Source organism: Dendrobates tinctorius, unplaced genomic scaffold (assembly GCF_039654945.1).
Source record: "Dendrobates tinctorius isolate UK_male_01 unplaced genomic scaffold, ASM3965494v1 ptg000272l, whole genome shotgun sequence".
Taxonomy (NCBI): Eukaryota; Metazoa; Chordata; class Amphibia; order Anura; family Dendrobatidae; genus Dendrobates; species Dendrobates tinctorius.
The window spans coordinates 12,231,302-12,244,664 of record NW_027361939.1 but is presented as its reverse complement, the minus strand read 5'-3'; the positions used below and the strand labels follow the sequence as shown (position 1 = coordinate 12,244,664).

General features: G+C 42.3%; 8 non-coding genes across 8 annotated transcripts; all 8 read right to left on the bottom strand.

Moving 5' to 3' along the window:
* Nucleotides 1–827: 827 nt before the first annotated feature.
* TRNAE-CUC (transfer RNA glutamic acid (anticodon CUC)) lies at nt 828–899 on the bottom strand. Its single transcript has one exon. It is a non-coding gene; the product is annotated as a tRNA-Glu (tRNA).
* Nucleotides 900–1,797: 898 nt separating this feature from the next.
* Nucleotides 1,798–1,869, bottom strand: TRNAE-UUC (transfer RNA glutamic acid (anticodon UUC)). Its single transcript has one exon. It is a non-coding gene; the product is annotated as a tRNA-Glu (tRNA).
* A 2,069-nt stretch (nt 1,870–3,938) lies between these two features.
* TRNAE-CUC (transfer RNA glutamic acid (anticodon CUC)) lies at nt 3,939–4,010 on the bottom strand. The gene has a single exon. It is a non-coding gene; the product is annotated as a tRNA-Glu (tRNA).
* Nucleotides 4,011–4,911: 901 nt separating this feature from the next.
* Nucleotides 4,912–4,983, bottom strand: TRNAE-UUC (transfer RNA glutamic acid (anticodon UUC)). Its single transcript has one exon. It is a non-coding gene; the product is annotated as a tRNA-Glu (tRNA).
* Nucleotides 4,984–7,052: 2,069 nt separating this feature from the next.
* On the bottom strand, nt 7,053–7,124 carry TRNAE-CUC (transfer RNA glutamic acid (anticodon CUC)). Its single transcript has one exon. It is a non-coding gene; the product is annotated as a tRNA-Glu (tRNA).
* An 893-nt stretch (nt 7,125–8,017) lies between these two features.
* Nucleotides 8,018–8,089, bottom strand: TRNAE-UUC (transfer RNA glutamic acid (anticodon UUC)). Its single transcript has one exon. It is a non-coding gene; the product is annotated as a tRNA-Glu (tRNA).
* A 3,034-nt stretch (nt 8,090–11,123) lies between these two features.
* On the bottom strand, nt 11,124–11,195 carry TRNAE-UUC (transfer RNA glutamic acid (anticodon UUC)). The gene has a single exon. It is a non-coding gene; the product is annotated as a tRNA-Glu (tRNA).
* Nucleotides 11,196–13,264: 2,069 nt separating this feature from the next.
* Nucleotides 13,265–13,336, bottom strand: TRNAE-CUC (transfer RNA glutamic acid (anticodon CUC)). Its single transcript has one exon. It is a non-coding gene; the product is annotated as a tRNA-Glu (tRNA).
* Nucleotides 13,337–13,363: the final 27 nt, after the last annotated feature.

Here is a 13,363-nt window from a genome sequence, read left to right as displayed (position 1 = left end):
AAAGAGGCAGATGAGAGTGATTTGAGCTATGAAAAAAAATTAAATCTTGTGCCAAAGGTCGTCACAATGAATGTAACCAAAAGCTGGTGTTCAGAATGATTGACAGCTAAGCGCAAAATCTACCTGAAATACTTTTGTCTGAAAAACACCCGCGTCAGTCTCATAATCTGAAGGTCGTGAGTTCGATCCTCACACGGGGCAGCAGGCTCCTCTTTTCCGAAGAGATTTTGTCAAAAACTTAGAACTTTCCCTTTCAGTTCTAACACGTTTCTGATAAGTAAGGATTTGTGAACCCAAATGACAGATGGGACACATGGGTTGCTGTTTCTCTTGACCCGTTTGCTGTATAAAGAGGCAGATGAGAGTGATTTGAGCTGTTTGACAGCTAAGCGCAAAATCTACCTGAAATACTTTTGTCTGAAAAACACCCGTCAGTAGCGAGCGCGTCAGTCTCATATTCTGAAGTTCGTGAGTTCGATCCTCACATGGGGAAGCGGTACCCTCTTTTCTGAAGAGATTCTGTCACCAAATTAGAACTTTCCCTTTCAGATTTAAAATGTTTCTGATAAGTAAGAATTTGCGAACCCAAATGACAGACAGGACACATGGGTTGTTGATTCTCTTGACACGTTTGCTGTAAAAGGGGCTAGTTGAGATTGATTTGAGCTATGAAACCAAATTAAATCTTGTGCCAAAGTTCATCACAACGAACGGACCAAAAGATGGCGTTCAGAATTTTCGACAGCTTAACGCAAATTCTACCTGAAATACTTTTGTCTGAAAAACACCTTTGTCTTTGAATGTTGGTGGCAGTACAGAAAAGTACATTCCCATACCGGGAGTTGAACCCGGCCCGCCTGGGTGAGAACCAGGAATCCTAACCGCTAGACCATATGGGAAAAGATGTGCTGTCTTATCAGTGACAATCTGAAAAAAAATAAGTTTTCTACTTGGCACAAGCAACTTCTGCAGTTCTATTTGCGCAGCTTGCCTCGTTAACACAGTTGTAAGCAAATCAGTCTCATAAGCTGAAAGATGAACGTTCGATTCTTAGACGGGGTACTGGTCCCTCGTTTTCTCAATCGATTCTGTCTCCATCTTGGCTACAGGGCCACAGATTTTTCCGATTCAGTACCAAAACATAACCAATTTAGTTCCTAAACTGTTTCCACGTACAAGGCATGGGGCAGCTTTTGAATGTGTGTACTAGTTCCAAAGGAGTGTCACTCCCATAGCAGGAAGTAAACCAGTTGACCAGGGATACTAGGTCCTATCCACTTTTCCACGTGGGACAAGTTATACACTAAGCAGCAAGATAAATTTAAAAAAAAAAAAAAAAAAAAAAGAAGTTTTTGCTCTGATTAAATAGCTTTTACATCACAAAAGAAAAAAGTTGCCACATGAGCATGGTACTTAGCACGTCAGTTGGTAATCTGAAGTTCATGAGGTTTTTTCCTCACACGTGGAACTATTCTCCCCCCTTTTCTTGGGATATTGTGTCACCCACTCAGAACTTTCTCACTGAAACATTTCCGATTCGAAAGGAAACAGGAGCCTTAGTGACAGACAGAACACATGGATTGTTGCGTCCCTTGACGCTTTGGAGTAATAAGGTGTAGTTGAGAATGGTTTAAGCTATGAAACAAAATGAAATCTTGTGCTAAAGGTCAGTAAGAGCCACAAATACCCTGATGTTCAGCATTTTTGACTGCAAAGTACAAAATCTACCTGAAATATTATTGTCTGGAAAATACATTTCTGTCTTTGATTGTTGGCAGTAGTACAGTAAAAGGTGCGTTCCCATACCGGGAGTCGAACCCGGGCCGCCTGGGTGAAAACCAGGAATCCTAACCGCTAGACCATATGGGAATGGATAGCTACACACTGAGGTATCTATTGAAAAAAATCAGCTCGGGGGCTTGCACAAGAAACGTCTGCAGATTGGCACGTGCATCTTACCTCGTTAGCGCAGTAGGTAGCGCGTCAGTCTCATAACACCCGCGTCAGTCTCATAATCTGAAGGTCGTAAGTTCGATCCTCACACGGGGCAGCAGGCTCCTCTTTTCCGAAGAGATTTTGTCAAAAACTTAGAACTTTCCCTTTCAGTTCTAACACGTTTCTGATAAGTAAGGATTTGTGAACCCAAATGACAGATGGGACACATGGGTTGCTGTTTCTCTTGACCCGTTTGCTGTATAAAGAGGCAGATGAGAGTGATTTGAGCTGTTTGACAGCTAAGCGCAAAATCTACCTGAAATACTTTTGTCTGAAAAACACCCGTCAGTAGCGAGCGCGTCAGTCTCATATTCTGAAGTTCGTGAGTTCGATACTCACACGGGGCAGCGGGCTCCTCTTTTCCGAAGAGATTTTGTCAAAAACTTAGAACTTTCCTGTTCATTTCTAACACGTTTCTGATAAGTAAGGATTTGTGAACCCAAATGACACATGGGATGCTGGTTCTCTTGACCCGTTTGCTGTATAAAGAGGCAGATGAGAGTGATTTGAGCTATGAAAAAAAATTAAATCTTGTGCCAAAGGTCGTCACAATGAATGTAACCAAAAGCTGGTGTTCAGAATGATTGACAGCTAAGCGCAAAATCTACCTGAAATACTTTTGTCTGAAAAACACCCGCGTCAGTCTCATAATCTGAAGGTCGTAAGTTCGATCCTCACACGGGGCAGCAGGCTCCTCTTTTCCGAAGAGATTTTGTCAAAAACTTAGAACTTTCCCTTTCAGTTCTAACACGTTTCTGATAAGTAAGGATTTGTGAACCCAAATGACAGATGGGACACATGGGTTGCTGTTTCTCTTGACCCGTTTGCTGTATAAAGAGGCAGATGAGAGTGATTTGAGCTGTTTGACAGCTAAGCGCAAAATCTACCTGAAATACTTTTGTCTGAAAAACACCCGTCAGTAGCGAGCGCGTCAGTCTCATATTCTGAAGTTCGTGAGTTCGATACTCACACGGGGCAGCGGGCTTCTCTTTTCCGAAGAGATTTTGTCAAAAACTTAGAACTTTCCTGTTCATTTCTAACACGTTTCTGATAAGTAAGGATTTGTGAACCCAAATGACACATGGGATGCTGGTTCTCTTGACCCGTTTGCTGTATAAAGAGGCAGATGAGAGTGATTTGAGCTATGAAAAAAAATTAAATCTTGTGCCAAAGGTCGTCACAATGAATGTAACCAAAAGCTGGTGTTCAGAATGATTGACAGCTAAGCGCAAAATCTACCTGAAATACTTTTGTCTGAAAAACACCCGCGTCAGTCTCATAATCTGAAGGTCGTGAGTTCGATCCTCACACGGGGCAGCAGGCTCCTCTTTTCCGAAGAGATTTTGTCAAAAACTTAGAACTTTCCCTTTCAGTTCTAACACGTTTCTGATAAGTAAGGATTTGTGAACCCAAATGACAGATGGGACACATGGGTTGCTGTTTCTCTTGACCCGTTTGCTGTATAAAGAGGCAGATGAGAGTGATTTGAGCTGTTTGACAGCTAAGCGCAAAATCTACCTGAAATACTTTTGTCTGAAAAACACCCGTCAGTAGCGAGCGCGTCAGTCTCATATTCTGAAGTTCGTGAGTTCGATCCTCACATGGGGAAGCGGTACCCTCTTTTCTGAAGAGATTCTGTCACCAAATTAGAACTTTCCCTTTCAGATTTAAAATGTTTCTGATAAGTAAGAATTTGCGAACCCAAATGACAGACAGGACACATGGGTTGTTGATTCTCTTGACACGTTTGCTGTAAAAGGGGCTAGTTGAGATTGATTTGAGCTATGAAACCAAATTAAATCTTGTGCCAAAGTTCATCACAACGAACGGACCAAAAGATGGCGTTCAGAATTTTCGACAGCTTAACGCAAATTCTACCTGAAATACTTTTGTCTGAAAAACACCTTTGTCTTTGAATGTTGGTGGCAGTACAGAAAAGTACATTCCCATACCGGGAGTTGAACCCGGCCCGCCTGGGTGAGAACCAGGAATCCTAACCGCTAGACCATATGGGAAAAGATGTGCTGTCTTATCAGTGACAATCTGAAAAAAAATAAGTTTTCTACTTGGCACAAGCAACTTCTGCAGTTCTATTTGCGCAGCTTGCCTCGTTAACACAGTTGTAAGCAAATCAGTCTCATAAGCTGAAAGATGAACGTTCGATTCTTAGACGGGGTACTGGTCCCTCGTTTTCTCAATCGATTCTGTCTCCATCTTGGCTACAGGGCCACAGATTTTTCCGATTCAGTACCAAAACATAACCAATTTAGTTCCTAAACTGTTTCCACGTACAAGGCATGGGGCAGCTTTTGAATGTGTGTACTAGTTCCAAAGGAGTGTCACTCCCATAGCAGGAAGTAAACCAGTCGACCAGGGATACTAGGTCCTATCCACTTTTCCACGTGGGACAAGTTATACACTAAGCAGCAAGATAAATTTAAAAAAAAAAAAAAAAAAAAAAAAAGAAGTTTTTGCTCTGATTAAATAGCTTTTACATCACAAAAGAAAAAAGTTGCCACATGAGCATGGTACTTAGCACGTCAGTTGGTAATCTGAAGTTCATGAGGTTTTTTCCTCACACGTGGAACTATTCTCCCCCCTTTTCTTGGGATATTGTGTCACCCACTCAGAACTTTCTCACTGAAACATTTCCGATTCGAAAGGAAACAGGAGCCTTAGTGACAGACAGAACACATGGATTGTTGCGTCCCTTGACGCTTTGGAGTAATAAGGTGTAGTTGAGAATGGTTTAAGCTATGAAACAAAATGAAATCTTGTGCTAAAGGTCAGTAAGAGCCACAAATACCCTGATGTTCAGCATTTTTGACTGCAAAGTACAAAATCTACCTGAAATATTATTGTCTGGAAAATACATTTCTGTCTTTGATTGTTGGCAGTAGTACAGTAAAAGGTGCGTTCCCATACCGGGAGTCGAACCCGGGCCGCCTGGGTGAAAACCAGGAATCCTAACCGCTAGACCATATGGGAATGGATAGCTACACACTGAGGTATCTATTGAAAAAAATCAGCTCGGGGGCTTGCACAAGAAACGTCTGCAGATTGGCACGTGCATCTTACCTCGTTAGCGCAGTAGGTAGCGCGTCAGTCTCATAACACCCGCGTCAGTCTCATAATCTGAAGGTCGTAAGTTCGATCCTCACACGGGGCAGCAGGCTCCTCTTTTCCGAAGAGATTTTGTCAAAAACTTAGAACTTTCCCTTTCAGTTCTAACACGTTTCTGATAAGTAAGGATTTGTGAACCCAAATGACAGATGGGACACATGGGTTGCTGTTTCTCTTGACCCGTTTGCTGTATAAAGAGGCAGATGAGAGTGATTTGAGCTGTTTGACAGCTAAGCGCAAAATCTACCTGAAATACTTTTGTCTGAAAAACACCCGTCAGTAGCGAGCGCGTCAGTCTCATATTCTGAAGTTCGTGAGTTCGATACTCACACGGGGCAGCGGGCTCCTCTTTTCCGAAGAGATTTTGTCAAAAACTTAGAACTTTCCTGTTCATTTCTAACACGTTTCTGATAAGTAAGGATTTGTGAACCCAAATGACACATGGGATGCTGGTTCTCTTGACCCGTTTGCTGTATAAAGAGGCAGATGAGAGTGATTTGAGCTATGAAAAAAAATTAAATCTTGTGCCAAAGGTCGTCACAATGAATGTAACCAAAAGCTGGTGTTCAGAATGATTGACAGCTAAGCGCAAAATCTACCTGAAATACTTTTGTCTGAAAAACACCCGCGTCAGTCTCATAATCTGAAGGTCGTAAGTTCGATCCTCACACGGGGCAGCAGGCTCCTCTTTTCCGAAGAGATTTTGTCAAAAACTTAGAACTTTCCCTTTCAGTTCTAACACGTTTCTGATAAGTAAGGATTTGTGAACCCAAATGACAGATGGGACACATGGGTTGCTGTTTCTCTTGACCCGTTTGCTGTATAAAGAGGCAGATGAGAGTGATTTGAGCTGTTTGACAGCTAAGCGCAAAATCTACCTGAAATACTTTTGTCTGAAAAACACCCGTCAGTAGCGAGCGCGTCAGTCTCATATTCTGAAGTTCGTGAGTTCGATACTCACACGGGGCAGCTGGCTCCTCTTTTCCGAAGAGATTTTGTCAAAAACTTAGAACTTTCCTGTTCATTTCTAACACGTTTCTGATAAGTAAGGATTTGTGAACCCAAATGACACATGGGATGCTGGTTCTCTTGACCCGTTTGCTGTATAAAGAGGCAGATGAGAGTGATTTGAGCTATGAAAAAAAATTAAATCTTGTGCCAAAGGTCGTCACAATGAATGTAACCAAAAGCTGGTGTTCAGAATGATTGACAGCTAAGCGCAAAATCTACCTGAAATACTTTTGTCTGAAAAACACCCGCGTCAGTCTCATAATCTGAAGGTCGTGAGTTCGATCCTCACACGGGGCAGCAGGCTCCTCTTTTCCGAAGAGATTTTGTCAAAAACTTAGAACTTTCCCTTTCAGTTCTAACACGTTTCTGATAAGTAAGGATTTGTGAACCCAAATGACAGATGGGACACATGGGTTGCTGTTTCTCTTGACCCGTTTGCTGTATAAAGAGGCAGATGAGAGTGATTTGAGCTGTTTGACAGCTAAGCGCAAAATCTACCTGAAATACTTTTGTCTGAAAAACACCCGTCAGTAGCGAGCGCGTCAGTCTCATATTCTGAAGTTCGTGAGTTCGATCCTCACATGGGGAAGCGGTACCCTCTTTTCTGAAGAGATTCTGTCACCAAATTAGAACTTTCCCTTTCAGATTTAAAATGTTTCTGATAAGTAAGAATTTGCGAACCCAAATGACAGACAGGACACATGGGTTGTTGATTCTCTTGACACGTTTGCTGTAAAAGGGGCTAGTTGAGATTGATTTGAGCTATGAAACCAAATTAAATCTTGTGCCAAAGTTCATCACAACGAACGGACCAAAAGATGGCGTTCAGAATTTTCGACAGCTTAACGCAAATTCTACCTGAAATACTTTTGTCTGAAAAACACCTTTGTCTTTGAATGTTGGTGGCAGTACAGAAAAGTACATTCCCATACCGGGAGTTGAACCCGGCCCGCCTGGGTGAGAACCAGGAATCCTAACCGCTAGACCATATGGGAAAAGATGTGCTGTCTTATCAGTGACAATCTGAAAAAAAATAAGTTTTCTACTTGGCACAAGCAACTTCTGCAGTTCTATTTGCGCAGCTTGCCTCGTTAACACAGTTGTAAGCAAATCAGTCTCATAAGCTGAAAGATGAACGTTCGATTCTTAGACGGGGTACTGGTCCCTCGTTTTCTCAATCGATTCTGTCTCCATCTTGGCTACAGGGCCACAGATTTTTCCGATTCAGTACCAAAACATAACCAATTTAGTTCCTAAACTGTTTCCACGTACAAGGCATGGGGCAGCTTTTGAATGTGTGTACTAGTTCCAAAGGAGTGTCACTCCCATAGCAGGAAGTAAACCAGTCGACCAGGGATACTAGGTCCTATCCACTTTTCCACGTGGGACAAGTTATACACTAAGCAGCAAGATAAATTTAAAAAAAAAAAAAAAAAGAAGTTTTTGCTCTGATTAAATAGCTTTTACATCACAAAAGAAAAAAGTTGCCACATGAGCATGGTACTTAGCACGTCAGTTGGTAATCTGAAGTTCATGAGGTTTTTTCCTCACACGTGGAACTATTCTCCCCCCTTTTCTTGGGATATTGTGTCACCCACTCAGAACTTTCTCACTGAAACATTTCCGATTCGAAAGGAAACAGGAGCCTTAGTGACAGACAGAACACATGGATTGTTGCGTCCCTTGACGCTTTGGAGTAATAAGGTGTAGTTGAGAATGGTTTAAGCTATGAAACAAAATGAAATCTTGTGCTAAAGGTCAGTAAGAGCCACAAATACCCTGATGTTCAGCATTTTTGACTGCAAAGTACAAAATCTACCTGAAATATTATTGTCTGGAAAATACATTTCTGTCTTTGATTGTTGGCAGTAGTACAGTAAAAGGTGCGTTCCCATACCGGGAGTCGAACCCGGGCCGCCTGGGTGAAAACCAGGAATCCTAACCGCTAGACCATATGGGAATGGATAGCTACACACTGAGGTATCTATTGAAAAAAATCAGCTCGGGGGCTTGCACAAGAAACGTCTGCAGATTGGCACGTGCATCTTACCTCGTTAGCGCAGTAGGTAGCGCGTCAGTCTCATAACACCCGCGTCAGTCTCATAATCTGAAGGTCGTAAGTTCGATCCTCACACGGGGCAGCAGGCTCCTCTTTTCCGAAGAGATTTTGTCAAAAACTTAGAACTTTCCCTTTCAGTTCTAACACGTTTCTGATAAGTAAGGATTTGTGAACCCAAATGACAGATGGGACACATGGGTTGCTGTTTCTCTTGACCCGTTTGCTGTATAAAGAGGCAGATGAGAGTGATTTGAGCTGTTTGACAGCTAAGCGCAAAATCTACCTGAAATACTTTTGTCTGAAAAACACCCGTCAGTAGCGAGCGCGTCAGTCTCATATTCTGAAGTTCGTGAGTTCGATACTCACACGGGGCAGCGGGCTCCTCTTTTCCGAAGAGATTTTGTCAAAAACTTAGAACTTTCCTGTTCATTTCTAACACGTTTCTGATAAGTAAGGATTTGTGAACCCAAATGACACATGGGATGCTGGTTCTCTTGACCCGTTTGCTGTATAAAGAGGCAGATGAGAGTGATTTGAGCTATGAAAAAAAATTAAATCTTGTGCCAAAGGTCGTCACAATGAATGTAACCAAAAGCTGGTGTTCAGAATGATTGACAGCTAAGCGCAAAATCTACCTGAAATACTTTTGTCTGAAAAACACCCGCGTCAGTCTCATAATCTGAAGGTCGTAAGTTCGATCCTCACACGGGGCAGCAGGCTCCTCTTTTCCGAAGAGATTTTGTCAAAAACTTAGAACTTTCCCTTTCAGTTCTAACACGTTTCTGATAAGTAAGGATTTGTGAACCCAAATGACAGATGGGACACATGGGTTGCTGTTTCTCTTGACCCGTTTGCTGTATAAAGAGGCAGATGAGAGTGATTTGAGCTGTTTGACAGCTAAGCGCAAAATCTACCTGAAATACTTTTGTCTGAAAAACACCCGTCAGTAGCGAGCGCGTCAGTCTCATATTCTGAAGTTCGTGAGTTCGATACTCACACGGGGCAGCGGGCTCCTCTTTTCCGAAGAGATTTTGTCAAAAACTTAGAACTTTCCTGTTCATTTCTAACACGTTTCTGATAAGTAAGGATTTGTGAACCCAAATGACACATGGGATGCTGGTTCTCTTGACCCGTTTGCTGTATAAAGAGGCAGATGAGAGTGATTTGAGCTATGAAAAAAAATTAAATCTTGTGCCAAAGGTCGTCACAATGAATGTAACCAAAAGCTGGTGTTCAGAATGATTGACAGCTAAGCGCAAAATCTACCTGAAATACTTTTGTCTGAAAAACACCCGCGTCAGTCTCATAATCTGAAGGTCGTGAGTTCGATCCTCACACGGGGCAGCAGGCTCCTCTTTTCCGAAGAGATTTTGTCAAAAACTTAGAACTTTCCCTTTCAGTTCTAACACGTTTCTGATAAGTAAGGATTTGTGAACCCAAATGACAGATGGGACACATGGGTTGCTGTTTCTCTTGACCCGTTTGCTGTATAAAGAGGCAGATGAGAGTGATTTGAGCTGTTTGACAGCTAAGCGCAAAATCTACCTGAAATACTTTTGTCTGAAAAACACCCGTCAGTAGCGAGCGCGTCAGTCTCATATTCTGAAGTTCGTGAGTTCGATCCTCACATGGGGAAGCGGTACCCTCTTTTCTGAAGAGATTCTGTCACCAAATTAGAACTTTCCCTTTCAGATTTAAAATGTTTCTGATAAGTAAGAATTTGCGAACCCAAATGACAGACAGGACACATGGGTTGTTGATTCTCTTGACACGTTTGCTGTAAAAGGGGCTAGTTGAGATTGATTTGAGCTATGAAACCAAATTAAATCTTGTGCCAAAGTTCATCACAACGAACGGACCAAAAGATGGCGTTCAGAATTTTCGACAGCTTAACGCAAATTCTACCTGAAATACTTTTGTCTGAAAAACACCTTTGTCTTTGAATGTTGGTGGCAGTACAGAAAAGTACATTCCCATACCGGGAGTTGAACCCGGCCCGCCTGGCTGAGAACCAGGAATCCTAACCGCTAGACCATATGGGAAAAGATGTGCTGTCTTATCAGTGACAATCTGAAAAAAAATAAGTTTTCTACTTGGCACAAGCAACTTCTGCAGTTCTATTTGCGCAGCTTGCCTCGTTAACACAGTTGTAAGCAAATCAGTCTCATAAGCTGAAAGATGAACGTTCGATTCTTAGACGGGGTACTGGTCCCTCGTTTTCTCAATCGATTCTGTCTCCATCTTGGCTACAGGGCCACAGATTTTTCCGATTCAGTACCAAAACATAACCAATTTAGTTCCTAAACTGTTTCCACGTACAAGGCATGGGGCAGCTTTTGAATGTGTGTACTAGTTCCAAAGGAGTGTCACTCCCATAGCAGGAAGTAAACCAGTCGACCAGGGATACTAGGTCCTATCCACTTTTCCACGTGGGACAAGTTATACACTAAGCAGCAAGATAAATTTAAAAAAAAAAAAAAAAAGAAGTTTTTGCTCTGATTAAATAGCTTTTACATCACAAAAGAAAAAAGTTGCCACATGAGCATGGTACTTAGCACGTCAGTTGGTAATCTGAAGTTCATGAGGTTTTTTCCTCACACGTGGAACTATTCTCCCCCCTTTTCTTGGGATATTGTGTCACCCACTCAGAACTTTCTCACTGAAACATTTCCGATTCGAAAGGAAACAGGAGCCTTAGTGACAGACAGAACACATGGATTGTTGCGTCCCTTGACGCTTTGGAGTAATAAGGTGTAGTTGAGAATGGTTTAAGCTATGAAACAAAATGAAATCTTGTGCTAAAGGTCAGTAAGAGCCACAAATACCCTGATGTTCAGCATTTTTGACTGCAAAGTACAAAATCTACCTGAAATATTATTGTCTGGAAAATACATTTCTGTCTTTGATTGTTGGCAGTAGTACAGTAAAAGGTGCGTTCCCATACCGGGAGTCGAACCCGGGCCGCCTGGGTGAAAACCAGGAATCCTAACCGCTAGACCATATGGGAATGGATAGCTACACACTGAGGTATCTATTGAAAAAAATCAGCTCGGGGGCTTGCACAAGAAACGTCTGCAGATTGGCACGTGCATCTTACCTCGTTAGCGCAGTAGGTAGCGCGTCAGTCTCATAACACCCGCGTCAGTCTCATAATCTGAAGGTCGTAAGTTCGATCCTCACACGGGGCAGCAGGCTCCTCTTTTCCGAAGAGATTTTGTCAAAAACTTAGAACTTTCCCTTTCAGTTCTAACACGTTTCTGATAAGTAAGGATTTGTGAACCCAAATGACAGATGGGACACATGGGTTGCTGTTTCTCTTGACCCGTTTGCTGTATAAAGAGGCAGATGAGAGTGATTTGAGCTGTTTGACAGCTAAGCGCAAAATCTACCTGAAATACTTTTGTCTGAAAAACACCCGTCAGTAGCGAGCGCGTCAGTCTCATATTCTGAAGTTCGTGAGTTCGATACTCACACGGGGCAGCGGGCTCCTCTTTTCCGAAGAGATTTTGTCAAAAACTTAGAACTTTCCTGTTCATTTCTAACACGTTTCTGATAAGTAAGGATTTGTGAACCCAAATGACACATGGGATGCTGGTTCTCTTGACCCGTTTGCTGTATAAAGAGGCAGATGAGAGTGATTTGAGCTATGAAAAAAAATTAAATCTTGTGCCAAAGGTCGTCACAATGAATGTAACCAAAAGCTGGTGTTCAGAATGATTGACAGCTAAGCGCAAAATCTACCTGAAATACTTTTGTCTGAAAAACACCCGCGTCAGTCTCATAATCTGAAGGTCGTAAGTTCGATCCTCACACGGGGCAGCAGGCTCCTCTTTTCCGAAGAGATTTTGTCAAAAACTTAGAACTTTCCCTTTCAGTTCTAACACGTTTCTGATAAGTAAGGATTTGTGAACCCAAATGACAGATGGGACACATGGGTTGCTGTTTCTCTTGACCCGTTTGCTGTATAAAGAGGCAGATGAGAGTGATTTGAGCTGTTTGACAGCTAAGCGCAAAATCTACCTGAAATACTTTTGTCTGAAAAACACCCGTCAGTAGCGAGCGCGTCAGTCTCATATTCTGAAGTTCGTGAGTTCGATACTCACACGGGGCAGCGGGCTCCTCTTTTCCGAAGAGATTTTGTCAAAAACTTAGAACTTTCCTGTTCATTTCTAACACGTTTCTGATAAGTAAGGATTTGTGAACCCAAATGACACATGGGATGCTGGTTCTCTTGACCCGTTTGCTGTATAAAGAGGCAGATGAGAGTGATTTGAGCTATGAAAAAAAATTAAATCTTGTGCCAAAGGTCGTCACAATGAATGTAACCAAAAGCTGGTGTTCAGAATGATTGACAGCTAAGCGCAAAATCTACCTGAAATACTTTTGTCTGAAAAACACCCGCGTCAGTCTCATAATCTGAAGGTCGTGAGTTCGATCCTCACACGGGGCAGCAGGCTCCTCTTTTCCGAAGAGATTTTGTCAAAAACTTAGAACTTTCCCTTTCAGTTCTAACACGTTTCTGATAAGTAAGGATTTGTGAACCCAAATGACAGATGGGACACATGGGTTGCTGTTTCTCTTGACCCGTTTGCTGTATAAAGAGGCAGATGAGAGTGATTTGAGCTGTTTGACAGCTAAGCGCAAAATCTACCTGAAATACTTTTGTCTGAAAAACACCCGTCAGTAGCGAGCGCGTCAGTCTCATATTCTGAAGTTCGTGAGTTCGATCCTCACATGGGGAAGCGGTACCCTCTTTTCTGAAGAGATTCTGTCACCAAATTAGAACTTTCCCTTTCAGATTTAAAATGTTTCTGATAAGTAAGAATTTGCGAACCCAAATGACAGACAGGACACATGGGTTGTTGATTCTCTTGACACGTTTGCTGTAAAAGGGGCTAGTTGAGATTGATTTGAGCTATGAAACCAAATTAAATCTTGTGCCAAAGTTCATCACAACGAACGGACCAAAAGATGGCGTTCAGAATTTTCGACAGCTTAACGCAAATTCTACCTGAAATACTTTTGTCTGAAAAACACCTTTGTCTTTGAATGTTGGTGGCAGTACAGAAAAGTACATTCCCATACCGGGAGTTGAACCCGGCCCGCCTGGGTGAGAACCAGGAATCCTAACCGCTAGACCATATGGGAAAAGATGTGCTGTCTTATCAGTGACAA